We start from the raw sequence: 16,273 nt of genomic DNA on the forward strand, positions 1-16,273 counted from the left end.
TCACTTTTTTATGTTACCCATCACTTCAATAGACTATCCACATACGCAAGGCAATCCAATCTAACCCCAAATATACACCTCAAACACCAAAAAAACAAACAAACATCATTTTAATCTACTATCCATACCAACTTACTTAACCACTTACAAACACAATCACACAAACACATACCCTCACATTTTTTAAGAAAGAGTTAGTGTTTATTTTCACACTACTCTACCTACACAAATTGGCAAATTAATAGTTATTTCTTTTCTAGAGTATTGGGTAGCCCTGAAAAGGGCTGTTTTTTGTTTTGCTATGGCATTCTTTTTTAGTTTCTAAGAATGCGATGTCCTCTGAGGATAGACTTTCTGGCAATAGGTCTGCTTCTTCGGAAAGAGAAGAAGAATTCTTTGGTGTCGATACGACAATCGACAAAGCCTCTGTCAGGTTCAGGTTGTTGCTGCTGCTGCTGCTGTTGTTGTTGCTGCTGTTGCTGCTGTCTCTGAAGTCTGTACTTCTCTGTCCATTCTTCTTTTTCCCTGTTCATTTCTTCTCTGAAGAGCTCTTCTATCAGGTCTTCAGTGATTTTTAACATTCTCACATTCTCTATTTCTTCTGGCTTCGGTATCAGACTGTGTCTGACCCTATGCAAATTCACGTAGGCTTCGTTGAGCTTAGCTAGTTTGGAGCACATCTTCTTAGGAGGATGAGTCGACAATGGATGGCTAGACTGGGAACAACCCGGTTCTTAAAGTTAAAGCGCGGACGTGAAGGAAAACATCCCCCACACGGTTTTCGAGCCGCAACGTTCATGAGAGGGATAGTAAGAAATGAAAGAGCATCAATCCAACATTCTTATAGCTAAACAAAAGACAAAGGCATTTTTTTTCTAAACACAACATTTTTTATTCAAAAATCACTTAACACTAAACAACAACATTTTTAACAATAATCCAACACTATAACATCAAACAATTTTTTTCAAATCACAAACATTTTTTTCTTCAAATACAATCTACTTTAAACAAGGCTGACAACGTTGTGAATGAAATTGTGATTTCCACTGTTGGAAATCATTAGGCCATTGATGGACACTACGTTTCCTAGCTTGAGACAAAAGATAAGCATAATGGTCACAAAACCATCGATCTACTTTCACATCGTTTCTAGCAGAAGAACGAGGATCAAAATGAGTCACTAAATGTTCTAAGGAATAGCCCAGGCTGCGATGATGCAGAAAATACACACAGTACTGTCCACACACCAAGGAATCTGTGCCTTGTAATTTCACGTTATTGAATCGGGTGGTTTGAGCATTTCTTCTCATAAAGTCGATGATATCGTCTTCCAAAGGGGGCAATCCATACGAATCGAAATATTCCACACATCCTTCTTGAGGAAAGTAGACGGCTACCCAGTGGGTTCCTGGGAGATGACTATCGTCCGTGTTGATCACGTAAGCTTGATGGTCTTTAGGTTTGCGATGAGGGAGTTCATCTTTAGCACAGACGACGGGATTCCAAGAAGACGTATACGAACTGTGGTTCAAAAGGTAATAAAGTTCCCAGGTATCCATTGTTTTGTGTTTGTTTTCTTCTTCACAGGTAATAATACGTCGTCAATTCGATCCTGACTTTTTGCTTGAAAATGTCTGACGAATAAACGGTTATTCGTTCTGTTTCCTCACTCTGATTCAGGAGAGCTTCGATACGATGGATCTCTTGAGTGGTTAATGCTGGACAAGAATGTTCACGCAAGTCTTTATACCACTGGTGCAACACGTCTTTGTTCGAGATGAGACTCCAAGCTTCGTCCAGATACTCGTCCAATTTTTCTTCTTGACTTAACATCAGGCATTTATCGTGTTGAATTTGACTGGGATGATCGTTTTGACATCCATAACAATTTTTCTTGATCAATTCCGTCATTTTGTCGACCAAGTGTTTGGCAAAACAGCAGACTAAATGGGCTTCTTGTTCTGGCCATCTCGACTTATCATGATATCTTCTTCGTCTTTGTCTTGAGATTCTTCTCCTTCCACGGTCTCCTTACATTCCATCTCCAAAGTTTCTCCACTAGGTAAAGAGGGATAACAGTCTTCCATGGCTTTCTAATAATCTAGAATGACTTCTCTCAAACTGTTGATTTCTATGGTATTATCGAATTCTGCATACAGGATGACGTTCACTGTCACTGGTAGTTTATCTGCAAACTGAAGTTCCACACGAATCTGGCCAGATTTTATAGGGTGGAAATGTCCCTCGTCGCTGCCTTGGTCTGGAGTGAAATCGAAAGCCCACAAAGCATAGCCTCCTGCGTAATCCTCGTACGTAATGCCGTGACTGGTGTTGGTTCCTAACTGGCCGGTGGCTTCGTACAGGGACAAGTACGATCTCAAGTAATTCTTCTTCTTGTCACTAAAGTCAGTTTCGAAAGGTCGGGTACACAAGGTCTTGCCATCACGACTGACTTCGACTTTCTTCACGTTGAAGTGTTGAAAGTTGAAAGGATTTTCTTTGAAGGCTCCGTTGAAGGCTGAATTCGTGACCATACCAAGGATCAAACGTTTGGGTAACTGTCCTTGGAACAGATGATCTTCGGTTATGGATTGCAGTCCAGCAGAAATGGTGAACGTTTTCACTTCCACACGTCGGATGGGATACTTGGCAGTCGTTCTGCTCAACGTTTGACTGATGTCGTTACCCACTTTGGGTAACACTTCCACGCGTCGTACGTAGAGTTTGGCCTCTAAAATTTTGCTTTTAGGAATGCCAGTCTTATCAGGATCAGCCAACAAATGGAAAGCGGTACTGTTGCGATTCAGTCTCAAGCGAACATTCACCCCGTTCAGCAAATATTTCTCTTGCAACCACATGTCCAAATGCAAACGATCCATCAGTTCTAAACTCTTGTTCTCTAAGATTTTGCTTTCTCTTTGCTCAAAGCCGGAATTGCTTCCATCTGTTGCGTCGAACTTGTTCGCTTCGTCAGGTTCCCACAGCACACAGGCATTGAGATGAGTATCCTTGGCATCTATTCCGTACGTCAAGAGATTTTCCAGGTAGGCGCGGTAAGGGTATGTATCCATGCTGCTGCTGACTAGTTTGTTATTCAAGTACAAATCCACTGAGCTGAACAAGGAATGCATGAAATTGTTGACGGGAGCTATATTCTCAGTGTCTTCTACTCCAGCACCATCCTTATCTAGAACTTGGACTTTCAAGTACAAGTAACTGCTATTCAGATCGATGTAATCTTCGGGCTGTCCTTTGATTTCAAACTCGATGGGAGCGGAATCGATCAGTGAGGAGATGAGATTAAATTCCACCCACTGAAATTCTTGCATGGTCATCATGGTGGGGGGCGTGGCAAACAGATCCAGTTCCGTCTTGGAACAAGCGCAAGACTCTCGGTGCATCATTTTGTTTTGTGTTTCAATAATCGAAAACGTCTAAGTCTCGAACGGTTCTTCTTTTCTTGGCCTTTCTCGCTTGAAGTCTGGTGAAAGGGTGTTTTCTTCTTCGTCGTCTCTTTCTGCCTTGTCCTTGCTGAATGCCTGACTCGGTAGCGTGCAGGGCATTTATAGGTGTGTCTCGTTGGCCTAAAATGTCTTTACCCGTTTGCAGCAAGACATTTTTGCCAGCCCTCATGAAGGCTTCTTTAGGGTTCTGTTTGTCGATGATGACATTTTGGAGAAATTCTTTGCCTTGCGTCAGTGCCGCATCTTTCAAGGCGTGCAATCCGCGTGTCACCATCGGTTTCAAGACTGGGGCCACCGAACGAAAGGCCGATTTTAACATGTCTCCTAAACCGTGTCCTCGCTGTCGAGCCACCCCTTGGTACACTGGATACATGACTTACTTACGAGTCGTGAGAGAACCGTTTTCTAAAATGGAGTTTCACCGTGACTTTTCCTTTGGTGAATGGAATATTTTGTCCCAAATCTCCTTTTATAGTAATGTTGACCGTGTCCAAATACGACTTAGTGACCGGCAAATAGTGAGGATGGACAAATTCGCGGTGGACGTGGTAAGTGTTTCCACCTTCCTCGTCAGCGTTCGTGGCAGAATCCACTTTGAAAGGAATGACACGCAGTAACGGTACGGAGGTGTGTCCCACCACGTTGTATTCCACTACATCGGAGTACACAAAGATCAAATTCAGTCCTTGGTTCAGTTCTAATGGGGTATTAAAATACTGACCAAAAGTCGTGTTGTCGTAAATGATGGGTAATTCGTTTTTTTCTTCTTTTAATTTCTTCCTCAGCTCCATGTTACCGCCCAACATGTCAAACAATTCAGGACAAAATTCAATGCCCACGATTTTACTTCGCTCAAATTTCATCAAGAAGCGACGAGCTACTTTGTGGTACTCCATGGTGACACTTTTGTTCTTGACAATGTCAAAAGCTTTCCCAAACACGCCATTAAACTTGGAGGCTATGGCGCTGACCAAATGATGACCACTGAAATAATAGCCTGGGAGAATGGACAAGTGGTAGGTGGTCGTTTTAGTGATTTGATCATAGGTTTTAATGTCAGATATGGTTCTCTTATCCAACTCCTGTTGCAATTGCTCGTCATAAACTTCCACCGTGAAAGAATTTTGATTGGGAAGGACATTGAGGACTTGGGTTGGGTGAATCATTTCCACTAAAGCCACTTCCCAATGGGCTTCGTGATCTAAGGGGATGGCTTGAGGTAATTTGGCCGTGTAACAGCACAACGTGTTATTGGGAAACACCTCCATGGAACTGTCACTGGGTAAGGTTAAGTAAAATTGGTTTTGGTGACTCATAATTCCAGAGTTCTGTGGCTGTCCGAGGGGTTAGTGGATGTCAGAGGCGTGTCTCCGCCCAAAATGGGGTTCTGGTTGTGGTTGTTGGAGTGGTGACTGGCACTGGCACTGGACACAACGTTCCCGTTTGAGGAGAATTTCAGGGAGGGATTGGGAAGCAGGTAACCGATGCAACTGCTCAATAAAATGGTCCACAATTGTTTGTCTCCTTGTTGCAAACTCAAATTGGCGATGGCTGCCCCGATGACACAATACACCACGAAGATTTGGCAGAAAAAGACGATTTGCGTTTTAGGCACACGTTCTCCACACCACACCCACAAGGGTTGTTTTTGTAAATCTTGCACAGAAGAACTAGGGGAAGAAGGACTGGTCGACGTAGCTGCGTCTGATGTGTGAAAGGGCATGATGGTCACTTCTTCTTTTTATAGTCGATGACTTGCGAAGCGTCGATCCAAGAATCGAAACTGGGTGGATATCCTTTCCAACGTACTTTGACTTCTTTGACACGTCGTTTGCCCACTTTACGGGTTCTGCGTTCGAGAATGCTTTCGATGTCGTACACGTCGTCTTCTTTTTTGGTGACACGTTGTAACTCGGGCAAATAAAACGTTCCTTTGAGTACTTCTCCGTTCATGTCTTCCAATTTATAGACGGCAGGATGACGGCCATGTACTCGTCCAGTGACGCGAAACAGTTCGGTCGTCCAGTTAGGTAAGTAACCTTTGTCGAAAGTGCGTTTGGTTTTGCCAATGCGCACCCAATCTCCTACGGTCAACTCTCCACTTTTCTTGGGGACAGCCCTCGTCGGGGACGTACCGAACAGGCGCTCGAACACCAGCACTTCGTTGTCGGGAGTCACGTCTTGCGGGGCACGTCCGATGCTTCGATGGTAAGATTGGTTGTACGCTTGCACCAGGTGCGGTAAGATGTCGATGTACTTCAGAGTGTGGTGATGCGTAAAATATTTCCACATGCGTTCTTTCAAAGTGCGTTGAAAACGTTCCACGATGCTGGCTTTGGTTTCGGGATTCTCGGTGGTAAAAAAATGAATGTCACGTTTCTTTAATTCTTTTTGGAAAGCTTGGTTCAGAAATTCGGTGCCTTTGTCCGTTTGCCATCGAAGAGGGCGACGACCGCTTTGTTTCAACACCCGTTGCAGGGCTCGCACTAACTCGCTGCTCGATTTGGAAGTCAAGGGTACGACCCAAGCAAATTTGGAAAAGACGTCGATGACACAAAACAAATATTTGTAACCACGATTGTAGCTGGCCAAATGAGAGACATCGGCTAAATCGGCTTGCCATTGATGATCGATGCCTTCCACTCGGGTGCGACTTCTGGCAAACTTGCGTCGAATGGGTTTGTGTAAAGTGTAGGTAGCTTGTTCTTGTAACCATCGTTGCACTTGAGGTAAACGGAGACTTTTCAGTCGCGTTTTGGCAGCACGATACAATTTTTGAACTCCTGCGTAACCTGCAGGATGGGAGGGATCGTAGTAAATGCTAGCTAAGACTTTTTCCATTTTTTTGTGTTGATTGGTGTCTTAATAAGGCACCCACTCTTGGAAGAGGCTACTCTTTTTCTCTTGGGGTATTTTCTTGGATTGCAAGGCTTTGCGTGTGCGGCCAGCAATAGGTGTCGAAGAGGAGGAGGATGTCTGAGCAGGGGATATCGGTTCTTGTTTCACTTCTGTCTTCACTTCTGTCTTCACTTTCTTTTTCTCTTGTGAGGAAGAAGGGGTGGCCATCATCTTTTCAATCCATCCAATTCTGGAGGTAGGTGGTGTTGTTAACATGCGTACTTTTTCTGGTGGAGTTTGAAACCCTTCTTCTTCTTCTTCTTTTCCTTTTTCTGTCTTGGTCACGGGTACTGGTGGTACTGGTACTGGTACTGGTGATGGTGCTGGACTTTTCATCAAGGTCTTAAAATCTTTCAGAGTGGGTAAAGCTGTTTCGTTTAAAGCTTTCTGGTGAAAGAGTTGCAGTCTGTGCAAGAGTTGACCGTACTTTTGCGATTTTTCTGTTTCGGACAAATCTTGGCGATCCAGCAAGGATTGCAATTCGTGTTGTAACTGGGACATCTCGCTCAAATTGGGATTGGGAGGTAAATGCGGGGTGCGTTGTTCTTGCCACCGATGGTATTCCATCCATCGTTTGTAAGGCACTAAAGCTAGTTTTCGTCCTTCCATGGGGTTGTCAGGGGTGAATTCTGAGATCTTGGGACTTCCGAAGGCCTTTTTATCTTGCTCCCATCAGTCCTCCCAACATGGTTCCCAAGACTCCTTTCAGTATGGGGCCTAACAAGAGAGGTAAAATGCCTCCACGTTGGACCAACATCTTCTTTTTTTGACGAATGGGAATTTTCTTTTGAACCATTTTCCGAAGAACGTGACGATGTTTGCCTAAGCATTGTTTCTGGTGTTTGGACAAAGGGATCGTGCCTTTCAAAACGTTCAAACAACATTCGCACACGGTATCGATGACCTCTTTGGAGGCCGTTTGAATGAGTTTTTTTCGTAGGGGTGGAGAAGCTTTGGACAGGACAGATAACAGGTCCCCATGTTTGGCTAAACGTGGTGGTAGTCCTTTTCTTTTCTTTCCTTGGGGTTTTCTGGAGGGTGACATCTTTGAGTCTTTAGGAGCACCTAAAAACACTGATACCCTACTCGGTCACAGGCCTTTTTTATACTGGAACGCGTCGCCACTGATTGTCTTTACGTTTTATCAGTTTGAGGACAGGCATGACACGTCGTGCAGGGGTACGTAACGGACTAAATCGAGCCAGTTCTTGCTTGGACAAATCCAGTAAACTTTGTAACATGCCCGATCTTTCTTGAACTTTGATTTTGGGAGAAGGTACTTTGTGAGCAGCAGCCACTGCCCCTAAATTGGAAGGTCCTGCCACTGGGGAAGTTCTTTTGGGGGTCATCAACGGAGAAGTTCTTGGTGTAATCAACGTCTCCAAGTACTCTTCAGTTCCTGGTGACATCAACGGAGAAGTGGACAAACGTGAGGCTGCCGGAGACGCTGTGGCAGGTCGTGGCTTGCGAGTGTAAGGTTGCGTCCTGGCCGAAGTGCCTCTCTTGCGACTAGTTTTCTTCTTCTGTGGACTTTTCTTTTTTTGAGGACTTTTTCTCTGTTTCTTTTTCTGGGGGCTTCTTTTCTTTTTCCGGGGTGATGGTGGTGGTGTCTGGTAAGAGGAGGGTCCCGCCACTGGAAAAGTTCTTCTTGGGAACTTGGTCTTTTTCTTTTTCTTCTTGGGGCTTCGTTGGACTTTTGTCTTGGGGATAACTTTGGGGGCATTAGGATCCCATCTTAAGAGTGAGCGAATGATGACCCCTCCTAGAGTACCGCTCCCTCCAGGTTTCAAAATGATTTGTTTTTTGGTTTGAGTGTCGATGCGGGGATCGGCCAGTTGGACCAAAGCGACTTTGTTTCGATCGAAAAAGCGTTGGGTTTGATGAGGAATCTGAATGATTCCTTGGAGTAATTGACGTGCCGTCACCGTGAACCATCGTAAGACTTCTTTGAGACTAGCTTCTAAGACACGAGCTCGTGTTTGTGGATCTTTTTCTCGGCTGATGCCATACAAGGCACGAATCAATTTGACGGGAAGATGCGACTGAAGGGACGTCATGTTCACACTGTGTGAGACAGACGAAAAAGGGTCTGAGGTTTTTATAGATTTTTTCATGGGGAGTGAAATGAAGTCGAGGACGGAGACGTGTACAGGACAGGCCCTCCGTCTTGGCACCAGTGGTGAAACAAGTGGGTACGAAATCGCAAATCCTCGGGGGTCGTAGGTTTCAAATCGACGAGCAAATAGGCGTGTGGCGTTTGAGTGGCATCGTCGTACGCCTGAGTCAGCCAAGGCGTTCCTAACTGTTTGGCTAAGACTTGCACTTGCGATTTATCTCGAGGGCTTTTAAACAAGACCACGTAATGCGCATTGAGACTGATGGTGCGATGGGCTTTACTTTGTTGAAACAAATTTTGGGTGATGTAAACGACACTGGCATTACGGTGATGCCCTTTGCGCGTAAACCACAATTTAATTTCTTCTTCGTCTTCTCCTAACATGTCGTCGAAAATGACCAAATGGGTTAGACGGGAGTCAGAGACGATGCCGTCGTCTTCTTTAGGAATGCCTTCCACGAACACGATGGAATCGCCTTGACTTTCACGCAAGAGGTTGTACGCCGATTGCCACTCTTTGTAACACCACACGATCCGTTGAGGGGGTCGATCGATCAAATGATGTTTATGTTCGATCAAACGTTTGACGAATTCGGTTTTGCCTGAACCGCTAGGTCCAGCAATGAGCATGTTAAAGGGATGGCGAAGATACAAAGCCTCCCAACTGGCACGATCTAAGTGTTCGTCGATGACTTTGACAGTAGAGGAAGAGGGAGCAGAGACAGCAGAGGTAGCCATGGTATGAGAAATGTCACTTGTGACACGAAAAACAAACAAGACAAGAGTTTATATACTTTTTCAGAACACGTTTATTGAATGTTTCAAATATGAACACGGAAGACAAAAATACATACAACCCAAATAGTGATGTACAGGAATATAAAACACAGCAAAGCGATCAAAGTGGAATGTAAACAAGTGTCTGTACAACATGTTTTGGGTAACCAAGATGTCCTAGGGACAGTGTGTAATGTTCTTACAGTCTCTACATGAGGTATTGTCACACAAGTGTCCTCCCGGAATGACCTTTCAGGAATGTCCATGACAGTCCTGTCCTGAAGCGAGTGGTTGTTCTCGGTGACGGGTTCTTCTGGCACCGTCACTAACACAGGTTGAAAAGTAACTTTTTTCCTTGAACAACTCTTGTGCATACTGGGCCACTTCTTGGGTCCAAGCCTCAAAACCCCCCTTTTTCCAGTCACGAACATCTGTCCAATGAGGGTGTAAGTCACAAGCTACACACACATCGTCATACACGTCTTGGGTAGCTAAAAGTTGACGAATCTTTTTTTCCTGTTGAGGTCGAGAAGTATCCAGATGAAAACGCAAGGCTTTGAGCAAAAGGAGTTTTTCGTGACCATTTAAGGCCATGGAGGTGGTAAGTACTGATCGTAAAGAGTCCACAAAGAATCGGCTGGTAAACGAAATCCCAGAAAACAAGTCACTAAGACACACAGCACTTGTCGTCCCAAATTGAATGGATACAGTTCTTGTAATAATCGATGGTAATGATCCACGGTTTGAATATGGTCATTGAGTTCCTTCCACGGAATCTGTTGGATGACATACGACATAAGTCGTGGCATAGCAGCCTGTTTTTATAGTCTCTTTGTTTCGAAAAGAACACACGTACTTTCTAGCCAGTGATCTTCGTTCTCCAGTTGGGAATGTAAATCTTGCATACTGTAACCGAAACGTCAGAGTTCGATTAGAAGTTTCCTCTTCCGCTAAGTAGATTCCACGTAAAATATGTTGGTAATCCTTTACCTCGTCTTCATCAATGGGTTGCTCTAGGTGAATCTCGAAGTAACCAAAATGATCAACACGTGAATCATCGGGGGCCTGGAAGTATTGAACAAGGTCTGACCACTGAAACAATTTCTGACGAATCAGTTCTCTTATACCCTTCAGGTACCAGTGGTTAAAGATCTGGTGACGTAACGGATGCAATTGTTCTTTACGTTTCACTTGTATTTTCACCAGCTCTCGGTAAATGCGTTCTCTCAACTCCACAGGCAAGCCCAAAATGTACTCTTGTAAAGTATCCATAAGTATATACACTGTTTTTGGAATCGTTGGGTGGTAGCCAATAGCCTCGTTTAACTATGTGCCTAATGTAATATCCACTCATAATCAGTCTTCTTGTACTTTGGAACAGAGCATAATTTAAAAACGGATGAATCACTTTGAGTTTACGTTTCACTTGTATTTTGACCAGCTCTCGGTAAATGCGTTCTCTCAACTCCACAGGCAAAGCACGAATGTTCTCTTGTAAAGTATCCATGAATAGGTCATACTAAATCCTCTTTGGTCTGACACAAGACATGTACTCTTTGCACAAACATGGTTTCACTTCAGTGTCGAATTTAAATCGTTGAGTCACTAATCTACACATTACAATTCGTTCAGAAGTTTCCTCTTTCACCAAGTTGACATTGTGTTTAAGATGTTGGTAATTCGTTAACTCTTCCTCTGGAATTCGATGCAGTACGTTTACAATGATGTAACTACAATCGTCCATACCAAACCAATCCTTTTAAAACTAGAGGATCGTTGATCAATGTCTGTCCAATGGAACACTTTCAATTGAATCAGTCCTTGTATAGCCTTCAGGTACCAGTGGTTCAAACACCGGTGACGTAACGGATGCAATTGTTCTTTACGTTTCACTTGTATTTTGACCAGCTCTCGGTAAATGCGTTCTCTCAATTCCACAGGCAAAGCACGAATGTTCTCTTGTAAAGTATCCATGAACAGATTATTATGGTAAGAAGTTACTTCAATGTCTCGGTCCCACTAAAGGTAAGTAATGACAATTCGGTGACCATCGAGCATGTTCTACGTAGGCCGAATCTTGCGGTTCCCAGTGGTGAAGTGACACACCGCAACTGAAGCACTTGACTTTATCTCCTTCGCCCAAGTAGAAAAATCCGGCTCTGGCTAATTCTTCGGGGGTCGGTCCTCCCAGATACTTTGGCCATTTTCCTTTGAACGATTGAAGACGATTTTCAAAGTCGCAGTATTCCGACAAACGCACAGGAAACGAATATTCGTTTTTCACAGGTTCGTTTCGATGAGGGTTGAGTGAAATGGGCAGGAGTTTGCTCAGGGCTGGATGACATCCGTAGGGAGGTAAACGTGAAGGTCGACATTCCCCTTTAAAACGAAACCCAGTAAAATGTCCAAGAGGACGAGCAGCATCGCTTTCGCATCCCACAGGTTTGACACGCACAGCATCACTTTCCATGACAGGGGTAGGGGCACTAAAGTTCCCATGATGCTTTACGGCATCGCTCAGGTCACAAGGTACAGCATCGGTCCCATCGCAAGGCTCACAATCGCACTCGTCTGCAAACTCCGTTACGCAATTACAATGGTAACCACATGGACAATCGCAGTTTCCTTCCGGACATTTTCCGTCGCAATGTCTGGGTCTTATCCATCCAGTATTAGTCACACTAGAGAAAGATACAGCTTTGTTACAATCCCCAAACTGGAACGATGTCTCTTTCAAAGTATTCATCTTGTTCGCTCGGTCTTGGTAGTCACAATGAACTATCGATCTTGCCTAGGGTTCCTTTTTTATATACAGACCAATACCGACGTGACCGTACGGTAAGGTGAAATGATTGGGAAGTCGAACTCGCTTCTGGTACACGATTTGATAGACTTTTTCCAGGGGTCGACTGACGATGTGGTGAGTGGGTAAACGTACAATCTTGTTCGGTTGGTGAGTGGTCACTTTAAAGTTTCCATCCTCTCCCGATTGCAAGGCTTCTTTCAATACCCCAAAGTTGACCACTCGACTGGTACGATAATTCAGAGTCAGTCCTTTCACTTTGCACGTCGTGTGCACTTCTCCTTGTTTGTCCCGGTATTCGTAGCCGTAATTTTTGGGACCGCCACTGACGAAACTTAGAATCTTGTCGTCGGGATGCTCGTCTGTCCAGGCTCCTAAACGGTCTCCTTCGATGTTAGGGTGATGTTGAATCGGGTGATGGATGTAAATGCAACTGTCCGTGTCAAAGTACAGGACGCGTTCCCCTAACAGTTCTAAAGCTTCGTACAATTTTAAGCGAGCATGGGCTGTCACGTAAGCCGCAATGATGACATTTCCAAAAGGGTCGTCTTGTACAAAGTCCAGATCTTCTTCGTAATTGACCAAGATCAAATTCTCTCGAACGACGTCCACGTGTTTCATGTATTTGGTTTTGTCGTGAATCATCTGGAAGTAGCGGGAAGGTTCTGTCAAATATTCCGTCTTGGGTAAACACGGTCGTTGTGCCATTTTACCCCACAAGCAATTTAACATCACTTTGGCAAACGATCGCCTGCCTTCGTTTTTCTCGATGTGGTCTAAAGTGATGCCTTCTTGTTCGTAGTATTTCTCTTTGAATTTTATTCGGTCTTCGGGAGTGTGACACCAGGAAGGATAGCCGCTGGCTTCTTGCTTCAGTTTCAAAAAGGCATCCACGTAGTCTGCGAAAATGCCTTTCTGACTGGGATCACCCTTGCGGTACTGTTGTGTCTTGGGAAAGTGGCAAATTTCGTACACTTCTAACAGTTGGTATCCCATGTCCAGAGCTTTGAACAATTCTACGCTGACCCAGGTTCCCGTCAAGGCCCGTTCTTCCTGGGTGTGCTGACAAGGTTGGTCTTGGTTGCACGTTTCGGCACAAGTACGGCACAAGGGAAACATCAGTTTGCCTTGACAATGGTGAGGTAAGACGGGATGGTATAGGTTCGTGGGAGGCAAAACTTTGCACTTGATCAAGCCTTCGTATTGTCGAATGTTGACCAGGTCGATGTGTTCCGTCAGCAATTGCGGGTGCCCTACAGGAAAGCGACAATATTTGCACACGTAGGGATACAGCGAACACACGTCCAAGTATTTGATTTCTTCTCCTTTCTCTTCGTCGGCTTGGTACAGCAAACAGGTGGCATTGGTCCTTCCTCCGTACAAACTATCCCTCGGGTTCAGCGGGTCCATGAACTGGTAACTTTCCACGAGGCGTTTAAACTCGGGATCGGTTCTCATACGGTGATCGTACTCGTGTTCCCACATTTCCACCACTTGGTATCCTTCCTGTTCTAACTTTAGGCGTCGCTGACAAGTGTCCTGGTACAAGTCTTCCATGGTTCGTTGCAAAAACTGATTTTTAGTGCCACGGTCAGGGTAACAGACGGGACATCCGTGAAATAAGCAACCGTTAAACTCGTACACGATCTTGGGGTTTTCTAAGTCTCAGCCATCGACCGAATACGTTCCGATGGTCTTTTCGCCCCCTCCGTTGCGGGCATGCTGAATCCACTTGTCTTCCTTGTCGCACAAGTAATGTAACCAACGTAGGGCTTTGACCGAGTATTGACGTTTGACAAAGTGGGTCGTTTGAGGACTGATGACAGCCACGGTCTTTTCAGGCATGAATCGTTGTCGATACACTAAGGAACACGCTTTGGCAATGGTGCAAGCTTCTTTCAAAGGATCGACCCCTCCGTGTTCCATGAACAGTTCTCGAAATTTTCCACAGCAACGCCGTAAAATGTCCACGTCGGAACGACAATACTTTAACATTTCTTCCTGAAAGTCGAAAGGGTCCGAGGCGTGAATCTGGTACCAAGCGTAGAAAGCTTCTCGTTGTTCGGTACGCATGTTGTCGGGGTCGTAATAGTGAGCCTCAGGTAAATGGGGTAGAACGGCGTGTTGATTGGCTTCCGTATTGAAAAAGTGTGGAAAGTACCCTTTAGCCATTTCTGTCATTCCAAACGTTTTAGGCATTCGACTCAAAGGCATGGCCAAATAGCTCATCGAATCTTTAAACTGTACTTGTCCCACTTGCATGAAAATGATTTTGGCTCCGTTCAAAGTCACTTTAGGACGCTCGGTGCCTTGTTCCGTATAGTATCTGAGAAGAAACTGTCCATCGTATCCGGAGAAATTGTGAGCCATCACTGTGGCATGGCGATGACAATCTCCGTAACGTTCGATGTCCTCTTGGCTCCACGTCTTGTCGACGGGGTCTAAGACCCATTGGGCAAAATCGGCTAACGTGTTTGGTCCCCGAAAGATTTTTTCACGCCCTCCGGGAATCTTGCTGCAGTGAGGGCAATGACTGAAGATAGGTTCTTGAATGCACTTCTCGCACGCTCGATGAGCCACGCAGAAATTAGGAATGTGAATGCCGGTCTCTTGCATGCATTCGAAATCGAAAAAGATGAAATTGCCTTTCTTCTTGTGACCGTCCTCTTTCTCTGGTGGGGGTTGGTATTTTTGCACGTAACATTCGTGTTCCAAGTCCACGATGTGGTGACAAATGTGACATTTTTTCTTTCCTGAACATACGTGTGCCTTGGTATTATTGGTACGTATGCCTTGTCCACACGTAGGGCACAATCTCAGGAGTTGACAAGCGCATTTCTTCTGTGAACCTTGCGTCTTCAAATGTTGTTGGTAACAGGTAGGGCTGACAAACGTGCGCAGACAAGTGGAACAAGGCACTGGTTCTTCGCTCAGACAGGGTGGAGAGGCCAAACATCCTGAGCATTTCCATCCACAATGTTTGTGTTGCTCTCGATTATTATAACTATAGTCACATTTCTCACAATAATAAGCATATCCCAGGAATCCAGTGATACTGGTAATGGTATCGAAATGGTCATCGTGATGATAAAGGTGAATGTATTTTCCGTCCTTAAAATCTTGGCCTCGAAACAACAGAGGTCCGCGCACTTCTTGAGGGTGCACTTTCAAGGTGTATCGTGGAGCTAGGGCATCTTGCAATTTTTGCATCTCAGGAATGCCACAGGGTGTGTCTTTGGGCAGTCCGGCTTGTTGCAACAGGAGTTCTGCTTCGTTTCGTTGTTTGGCTCGGTCGGAACGTTGAATAGTGTCCCAGGTTCTTTTCCATTCTACCGTGTCGTTCTTGTTGGCATAGGTTAGTCCCACCACGATGGCACGGGCTAAACACATCTGGTCATGAGGGTTGTTAATTCGGACGAGACTCTTTTTGGTGTTGCGAAGGTCGTCCACCAATAACATCTTTTTGCGTCCTGTCCCTTGAGGAGGAGAGACGTGGGTCATGTCCAGTGTGGCTTTACCATCGGTGATGTCAAACTGATCATTAGATTGTTGTACGTGTTGAATCTTGTCCATGACTTTGGAAGCAGTCAATTCTGCAGGGGTGCTAAATTCGATCCAAACAGGGGATTTCAAACCGTCGTGTTGTATGGAAAGTCTCAAGCGATCGTCTTCTTTGGGTTGACATTGTCTCTTGAGTGCAGTGAGCAAAGAATCCCACACCTCAGTGATGAACACTTCTGCTTTGTCTAACGACACTTCAGCCTTGAAATCTTTAAACTTCACCGTGTATTTGTAAGCCGTGGTTCTAAATTTTCTAGAGGAGCGCTTTTCCGTCTCTCGAATGGAATAGTACTTTTCAGGGTTGACTAAGGGTGGTGAACTTGGTTTAGAGGGTTCGGATTCTGGTTCACTCATGTCCTCTTCAAAATCACTGGCATGAATTTGTGCCAAGATTTCAGCCCTGGTACGAGGCGATAGATCACGTTTCTGCCTCTTACTTCTTTCTTCTTCTTTCTTCTCGAATGAATGGGATCGTTTCATCTTGAAAGCAAAAAGTCAAATGACTCAAGTTCAAACACCATAAACTACTTTATAGTCATAGCAGACCAGCGTATATAAAAGGGTGTGTGTCTTGTCCTTTCACTATTCATTTCACTCTCAAGCCGAGCACAACGATGGAAGAGACTAACCAGATGGAACGTTTCGTCAGAG

Source organism: Sinohyriopsis cumingii, chromosome 19 (genome assembly GCF_028554795.1).
Source record: "Sinohyriopsis cumingii isolate HCF-2022 chromosome 19, ASM2855479v2, whole genome shotgun sequence".
In the NCBI taxonomy this organism is placed as follows: domain Eukaryota; kingdom Metazoa; phylum Mollusca; class Bivalvia; order Unionida; family Unionidae; genus Sinohyriopsis; species Sinohyriopsis cumingii.